This window comes from Bison bison, unplaced genomic scaffold (genome assembly GCF_000754665.1).
Source record: "Bison bison bison isolate TAMUID 2011002044 unplaced genomic scaffold, Bison_UMD1.0 scf7180017864456, whole genome shotgun sequence".
In the NCBI taxonomy this organism is placed as follows: Eukaryota; Metazoa; Chordata; class Mammalia; order Artiodactyla; family Bovidae; genus Bison; species Bison bison.
In genome coordinates, this window is record NW_011495018.1 from 28,006,695 (window position 1) to 28,015,018 (window position 8,324).

At 51.5% G+C, this 8,324-nt stretch overlaps 1 protein-coding gene across 3 annotated transcripts in view; it reads left to right on the plus strand.

Moving 5' to 3' along the window:
• Positions 1–3,632: 3,632 nt before the first annotated feature.
• The window catches only part of CUEDC2 (CUE domain containing 2), an 8,053-nt gene continuing 3,361 nt past the window's right edge, over positions 3,633–8,324 (plus strand). For 2 of the 3 annotated variants that reach the window (XM_010859441.1, XM_010859443.1), the window contains exon 1: positions 3,633–3,767. The gene's annotated coding sequence lies outside the window, so the exon portion shown is untranslated. Of the gene's footprint in view, positions 3,829–8,324 lie in introns of all 3 variants that reach the window. The other variant, XM_010859442.1, reaches the window with a different exon arrangement.

Below are 8,324 nucleotides of genomic sequence, written 5' to 3' on the forward strand. Positions count from 1 at the left end.
ATACTTTGAAAGACTTTAACGGCAAAGTGAGGAGTTTTGGGGAGCCATTGAAGTCTTTGACAAGAGAGTGGCTTGAATTGAAGTTATTAAAAGATTGAGCCAGTGGCAGCAACTGGCTGATGCCCCGTGACTTCAGTATTGATGGTGTAGCACAGCCGGGCACCAGAACTGAGTCCCTAGGGCATTTGCTAGAGCTCACAGCCTATGGAATTCAGTTCTCAGAGCCAGGTGGCCAAAGTTCTCTTAACCTTGATGCTTCCCTCCTGCACTCTCTTCTGTGAATCTTTCCTCATCCCCAGGATGGGTCAGGTGAGAAACCTGAGATCTCAAGATTCCTCCTATTCCAGGAAGGGTCTGAGCTTAGAGCAGAAAATAGGGGTCCATTGCTAGAAGAGGCAAAGGTTCTCTCAATTCCAACAGGATACTGATATTAGATATGAGGGGTGGGGGCTCAGGGCCGTGGTAGAGATTCCATGCAGAATGGGTCCCATCATCCCCTGTCCAAATGTGCTCCAATGGGCCTAGGGGTGGAGCTGGATAGACAAGGGACTGGGGGAAGAGCTAGAGCATGTACACTGAGAGGGTATTTCTCTAGAGACAGGCCTCCTGAGCCAAACAAGACCCACAAAATGTGGATCCCCAAGATAGAGGCCCAGGAGTCCAAGCTCCCTGAAACCACTGCCCGCGCCCCTACACACACACACACACACGCCTGAAATGAAGACAGGAAGTACCTGGTATAGATAAGGGAATGGAAGAGAAAGACTCCCCTGAAACACACTGTGACTTTCTAGAGAGTTAAACTGAGGACGGGGGTGCTATTCCCACTCAGGGCAGAGCTGCAGCCTGTCTCTGGAGAGGTAAAGGCAGGCCGGCAGGCTCAAGAGCCACCCTCCACTACCACCCCCAACTTGAGTTGAAAGAAACAGGTCTGCACTTACCCTTGAAGCCTCTCCTCTCCCTCCTGGAGCTGGATCTACAGTGATGCTCCCAGAGACTGCTCCTTAAATAGGCCCCGCCCCAGCCAACTCCCGCCCCCGCCCCATCCTGGCTCTTCTGAGAAAGGAGGAAGGTGTGGGAGGGCTGGGCACCCTGCCCAGAGAGCCCTTTTTGACCTCAAGCAAGAATGGGGACCCCCTTCTCCACGCCCCCCAATCTTTCAAAGCATCCCCTTCCTCACCTCAGTCTCTGACGAGTCCCTCCCACCCCTTGAAGCCAGCCGCCTGGGTTCTTTCTCTGCCCTTAATGTCTGGGAAATCTGCCCTTTCTGCCTAATTCAAGCCCAGTTCCTCACTCTGAGATTGAATGGTGGGGAGCTGATGTGCTAGTGGAGGCTTTCGGCACAAGATTCTAGCTTTCCCCTTCAGCTTAGGAGGCCCAGCATCAGCTGCAGAATTCACTCATGGAATGGGGAGGAAGGGGGTATCAGTCTACCTCCTTCTACATCATGTGGCTTCAAGCTGCATCCAAAGCATGAGTGGAGTTTATTCCCATTCCGTGGAAAGATACTGAGACCTGAGGGAACAGAAAAATCAGGGGCTTAAGGCCCAGGCAGTGTGAATGTCGCATGGGACTAGTGTTCCCTGGAGCTCCTGATTATGGTTTGTATGTGTCCCTGTGTCTGTGGTGGGCCCTCTCCCCAGCCCACCGTCTGTCCTCTGATTCCAGAACCCAACTCTTACTGCACAGAGTTGAGACCCTCCAGAATCTGAGCTGGGAATTGAGGGGCTCCCCCTAAATGGTCTTTCCCCAAAACCTCAAGAAGTTCTTTCCCATGATAAGTAGCTACATCCACTGCCATTCAAGAAACAGGCTGTTGGGAAGGGGGAAAGGTACAGTCTCAGGGATGGTCGCCAGGGTCTTGGGCTTGGAACCAGGGACAGCTCTACTGAGGAAACCTGGAAATTCCTGTAATGGGGGTGGTAGGGAGAGAAGAGGCATCAGTATTGTGCAATGGAGGGGAGAGGAGGACGGACTGGGGGCTGGGGGAGGGGAGCGACGGCTTAGTCTTTAGAGGCCTGGCAGCCATCCATCACCTCCTTCCCAGGGGCCTGCTTGGCCAGAGTTCAAAGTGGCTGTCACCCCACCCTTCATTAACCCCAGCAGCACCAGGCTGGCAGCAGCAGAGCTTTTATGGGAGACGCGACGCCAAAGTGCTCCCTCCTTCTTTCCCCAGCAGCCCACATCTTGCTCGCTTTGAGGCCAGAGAATCCTGGTGGGGAGGTGGGAGGTTGAAGTGAGGGACAGGACTGGAATAGGGAGTGGTGATCCTCTTTTTCTCCATATTATGGCATTGCTTCTGTCCTTAGGGAATAGAGAATGGGACTTTCTACCTTGGACCATGAGCTCCTCAGCATAGTGACAATCTCTGGGCCCCCAGCACCCTACAGGGGGACTAGACCTGAAAAGAGGCTCAGCCTCGTGACTGGGAATGGGAGAGCTCATTCTTGAATGGAACTCCTTCCATCATGACACATTGAAGGACTTCTGGGAAGGGAAGGCTCTGGACTTCCCCCCTGGATAGCACCGGGAAGCTGAGGTAGCAGGAACAGAAAGAGGAAGCTGGGGCTTTACTGGGTACTGGGGTTCAGCCATCCTGTCCTAAATGAGGAGCCCTGCCAACATGGGCATTGAGGTACTGGCCTGCAGGCATCCTGCATCTGAGCTCAGGTGGGTCCTCAGAGCACCTGCTGCCCCTTCCCCCATCCAAACCACCCAAACTTAGGCCCTGTAGCCACCCTAATCTTGGGGAGACATAGCTGTTAAGAGAATGCATAGGGGCAGATATAGTCTTCTCTGGTGGCTTTGTGGTAATGAATCCTCCTGCCAATACAGGAGACGCAGGTTCGATCCTTGGGTTTGGAAAATCCCCTGGAGGAGGAAATGACAACCCACTCCACTATTTTTGCCTGGAAAATTCCATGGACACAGGAGCCTGGGGGCTACAGTCCATGGGGTCACAAGGAGCCCGAAACACATGCACACACTTGCATGGCGGGTAAGTCAGTACTTAAGAGTTATCTGGGCAACGTGTGGCCTATATAAAAATTGATAAACAGAAGCCTTAATTAAATAGACTTGGGAGACCAGAATGGGGAGTTCCCATGCCCTATGACAACATCAAAGACCTCCTCCTATTTGCTGACATAGGGAGCAAAATTTGCTGTCCCAAATGCTTCTCTTCAGCATGGGAATGAATTTAGGCTGATTATTTTTGATGGGTGACAGGGCTTGAATCTGGACTGGACACGTAGGAGGAGAGACAGTGGGATTTGGGGAACACCAGGTCTGGGAGTATAGGGGCCACCAGAATTAACCAGTGAGCCACGGGTTTGTGGGAAGACGGGAAAAACAAGGAGAAGTCGAGGGGAAGATACAGGATTTGAGCGAGATTTGTGGGGCTCGGAAATAAGGTGGATGGGAATACACTGGGTTGGGCCAAACGTCCTTGGTCTGGGCAGACAAGGAACTAGGAGGGCATACAGTCAGTCGGTGAGACTCCACCCATGGCGTAATCTTCATGCCTAACTCCTCCCTACCCTCAAAAAAAAATGGCCGCCGCGAGAACCCGTCCAAAACCCTGAGACAAATGGGACTGGAAACAGAAGCCCCGCCCACTTATGGGCAATTGCCCTTCTTAAAAATGGCCACCACAGCGCTTCTGGAAGTGAACCGCTCTGGGCCCCGCCTTTGATCTCGTTGGTGGGGCTGGGGGCATGCGAGCTGCACCGCGCGGGACAAGTCGCCGGCGGCGCCCGACGGAGCAGGTGATTCCCCCTCCAGGCCCCGACTCAGGGCTGGAAGAGTCGCGGAGAGCATTGACTCAGGGTACCCGTCCTGTGTGTCTCCCCACGGTACCCCCGGGGCCCGCCAGACCCCCATCTCTGAGTCTCGCCGTAGCCTGTATTAAGGCGCTTTTTAGCTTGCTCAGGCCTCCCTCATCGTGTCCCCCAGGGCCGCAAGCACATCCATGTGCCCTCGGGCCCACTATTCTGGATGCTTAGGGGTATCCCGCTAGCTCGTTTAGGGAGCTGCTGCTTCAGGGGTCGGCCATCATTGTGGCCCCACTTCCTGTACTCCCATCACCCCGCATTTATACTCCCGCCTGATTTTGGATGCCGGAGTCCCGTATACCCCTCGATCCCCTTGGTGCTTCTAAGAGCTGCATTGAGGGTCAGGGGACTATGATGTCCTCTGGAACCTGCGTTGTGTACCAGGGCCCCAGGAGCCGGGCTTCATAAAATCTGGGAGAAGCAGTGAAGACCTCGTTTCTAGACTCTCGATGCCCGGGGCTTCTTCCACTCCGCTTCCCAGGACTCCTCCCACATGGCCTACTGGTCTCCCTCCACCTGGGGCACATCCCCACCTGAAGGGAACAACATAGTACTTCTTTCCCCAGTTTCACTTAAATTTGTTTGGGGAGGGGAGGAGGCATTATGGAGCATCTGGAGAGTTCAGGGCTGCGCGCTCCCGGAGATGCTCCCAGGCCACCTGGCCAGTGAGGATGGGGCAGTCATTGTTGGCTCCAAAGGGGAAGTGAGTCTGCAAAGTGAGGGGCAAAGGGGCAAAGACATTCTGAGTGGGGAGAATGGTGTGAGCAAAGATTCTGAGGTAGGCAAGAGGCCTAGCCAAGCAGGAGAGGAGGATCAGAACATAGGTTGGGGACAGACCCTTTGCATCATGAAAGGTGGTGTAGTATGGTGGTTAACAGTGAAGGTTTTGGAGCCAGACTGCCTGGGTATAAAGCTGCCATTAACTTCCTTTGTGACCCTGGGCAAGTTACTTAACCTCACAATGTGTCCATTTCCTTTTGGGTAAATGGGATAATATGATATATTAGTATCTATATGTTAGGGTAATTGTGAGGATTAGGTAAGTTAATACATGTAAAGAGCACAGAACAATCCCTAGCAGATCTTAAGCAGTCATCCATGAGTGCTAAGTCATTTCAGTTGTGTCCGATTCTGTGTGACCCTATACGACCCTATGGACTGCAGCCCACCAGAATTCTCCGTCCAGGGGATTCTACAGGCAAGAATACTGGAGTGGGTTGCCATGCCCTCTTCCAGGGGATCTTCCAGACCAATGGCTCGAACCCACCTCTGTTTGTTTAGTGCCACTAGGGCCACTAGTGCCACCTGGGAAGCCCTGTAAGCAGTCAGTAAATGCTAAATATTATTACCTTCATTAGAGGTATTCAAACAAGACTCACAATAGGATGTGTCACATTTCATGGGTGCAGCTAACCAGTGAACCCTGATTTGGAGCCCCCAGCATGTAATGGGGTTCTGAGGGCTATATCCAGAATTTGAAAAGTCTTGGGGAAATCCTGTTCTGACCCTGGAGAAGCCTGGCTGTTTGGGCTGCAGCTTCCCCAACTTAGGGACTATGAGGAGAAATATTAGGAGAAGGTGCTGGGTAGGAAAGGAATGCCAGTGAAGCCTAAGGGGTGGAGAAGGGTGAAAGAAAGAACTGGCAAGCTTTGAAGGCTGGGGAAAGTTTGGGCAGCCCAAGAACAGGAGGAAGGGGGACATTCTGTTAGGAAACAAGCCAGAGCAAAAGCTCAGGGCAGGAAGACTTTTATTTGAGCACAGTGAGGTGTTTCCCATGAATAACTTCTTGGACCTTGGCTAGAAGCTAGGCATCAGCCACATCCCTGAGAGCTTCTTCCCTAGAAGCTTTCATGCAGCATCCATGGACCTTGGTCCTCGCAGAGGTTGGCAGACAACTGCTAGCAGCCAGGAGTGGTATAACCTGGGGTGGATGTTGGTCTCCACAGGGGGCTGACTTCTTGGGGGAGCAGCATGATGGATCTGGTATGCCTGGTCTGAGCAGTTACACTCCTCGCCAAGGCCCATACTAGGGTCTGAAGCAAGAGGCTGGCCTCCCCTGGTAGGATAGGGCTTCTCAGTTCTGCTGTCCCAAGTGACCCTGTACTGTCACAGCAACTCTGTGTTACCAGTCAGGGGACCAGGGAACTGTGATCATAGATGGCAGCCCTATCTCAACCTAATTGGAGGTCTTGACATCCCCCCATTCCCAAAGTAGCCCCTCGAATATACACTCAACTAGAAAGTCCTGGATTTATCTCTTGACTACTACAGTCAAGCCAGGTGACTCTGGGCAAGTCATTAAACCCACTGAGCTTCAATCTCTTCATTTGTGAAGTGGGAAGTAACTTTATTGAGTGTACATTGATCAGTAAACCAGGTGTGTAGTCTCTACGCTCATGAAGCAAGTGGAAGAATCATTACACATTGCCCCAGTAATTTTTTAAATTATAGCTATAAAAGGTGTTGCTAAATAAGGAAAAGTGTAGTCGGCAGTAATGGTGTAAGATAGAGACCAAACCAGTTCTAGAGGGTCAGGAACAGCATCCCTTGAAGGATACTGTAAAATGAAACCTGAGAGGTAAGAGGAGTTAGCAAGTGAAGGTGTGGATGCAGCAGGTTACCCAGGCAGAGGACACAGTTCATGCAGAGACTCTTGCCGTGAAAAAGCTGGAGTGCTGGCAAGGTGAAAGCAAACCAGGGTGGAGGGGAGTGATCTGGGTGGGGAGGGGGGCGGGCAGTGGTACATGACGGCTGGAGAGACAGAGGCAGGGGGAAGGCCCTGAACTGAGGGCCACAAAAAGAATCTGGACTAATCTGGAAACAGGAAATCATGGATAGATGTTATGCAGGAAGAACATGATTTTTTGTAAAGATTGTACAGCCATGATGTTTGTGGAAAATAGGTTGTTGGCGGAAAGATGGTGGTGAGGAGAACGACTGGGAAACTTGCAGTTAAGGCAAGAGATGGAGCTCAGTGGGAGGAGAGATGGAGAGAAGTAGATATGTTGAGAGATAATGGTCAGGGCTTGGTGACTGATTGGATGTGGGAAGGCAGACGGTAGGATGGTGTCAGGGATCCTCACAGCATCTGGTCTCAGACTTGTGGCAGGAACAGCTGGGTACATGGACAGGTATACACAGGGGACAGGGACAGCCTTGGAGGAGTAGACAACTTGGGAGAATGTCAGTTTGGAACACGTTAAGTCATCCCCGTGGAGGTGTCAGAGAGATAGATGTACAAGTGTGTAGCTCAGAGGAGGAGGCTGGACTAGAGAATTAGACATTTGGGAATTGGTGACATGGAGTTGGAACAAGAAGATGTGGGCCCAGATGAGATCTTCCAGAGACAGAGGGTGCAGACTGAAGAAAGAGGAGAAGCAGCTTTGAGCCTGAGCTTTGCTGCCACAGTTAGAGGGGAAAAAGAGGAGAGGGGGCAGGGATGGCCTGAGAAGTAATGGCTAGGGAGGTGGAAGAGAAACAGGAGGACGTGATGCCTCCTAGACCAATACTGATGCTGCTGAAAGGGCAAATATGAGGTGACAGTATAAGAAATGGCCGTTCTCTCTTTCTTGATAAAAAATGGATAATATTGGCAAATTCATATGGTTCAACCTAATTAGACCAATTAGGGCTTCCCAGGAGCTCAGCAGTAAAGAATCTGCCTGTAACACAGGAGATGTGGGTTCAATCCCTGAGTTGGAAGATCCCCTGGAGAAGGAGATGGCCACCCACTCCAGTATTCTTGCCTGGGAAATCACATGGACAGAGGATCCTGGAGGGCTATAGTCCATGAGGTTGCGTAAGAGTTGAACACAACTTAGCCACTAAACGACAAAAACGATTAGACCAAAACCTGAAAACAGTAACTCCTGACCTTAGCCTGAGAAGATTTGGTAGAGATGTTGGAGCAGAAGCCAGACTGAAGCTGGGGAGAAGTGGCTAGCATGGAGAATAATAAGGCAGCAGACTTGACCGGGACCTGGTGACTGACTGACTGCAGCAGGTGGGGTTGAGAGAGGGTGAGGCTCAGGGTAACCCCCAAGTTCAGGTTTGGCAGCTGAGCAAGTTGTGTCAGCTAGTGAAACAGGAGGAGGTACCTGTTTGGAGGAGGTATACACAGACGGAAAGGATATGGTGAATTGGGGGTAGGTGCTCCTGAGTCTTCTAACTGGGATAAGCTGACATTTGGACCTGTGGATCTGGAGCAGTTTGTTGCCACCTGTATGTTCTTGACTACCAAATACAGACTTTATGGAGTCAAAAGCATGTAAGCAGGATTGAAACAAGTCAATAAGTATTTATCAAGCACCTACTAAGTGCAGGCATTTTTCTAAGTGCTACTGCTACTGCTACTGCTAAGTTGCTTCAGTTGTGTCCAACTCTGTGCGACCCCAGAGATGGCAGCCCACCAGGCTCCCCCGTCCCTGGGATTCTCCAGGCAAGAACACTGGAGTGGGTTGCCATTTCCTTCTCCAATGCATGAAAGTGAAA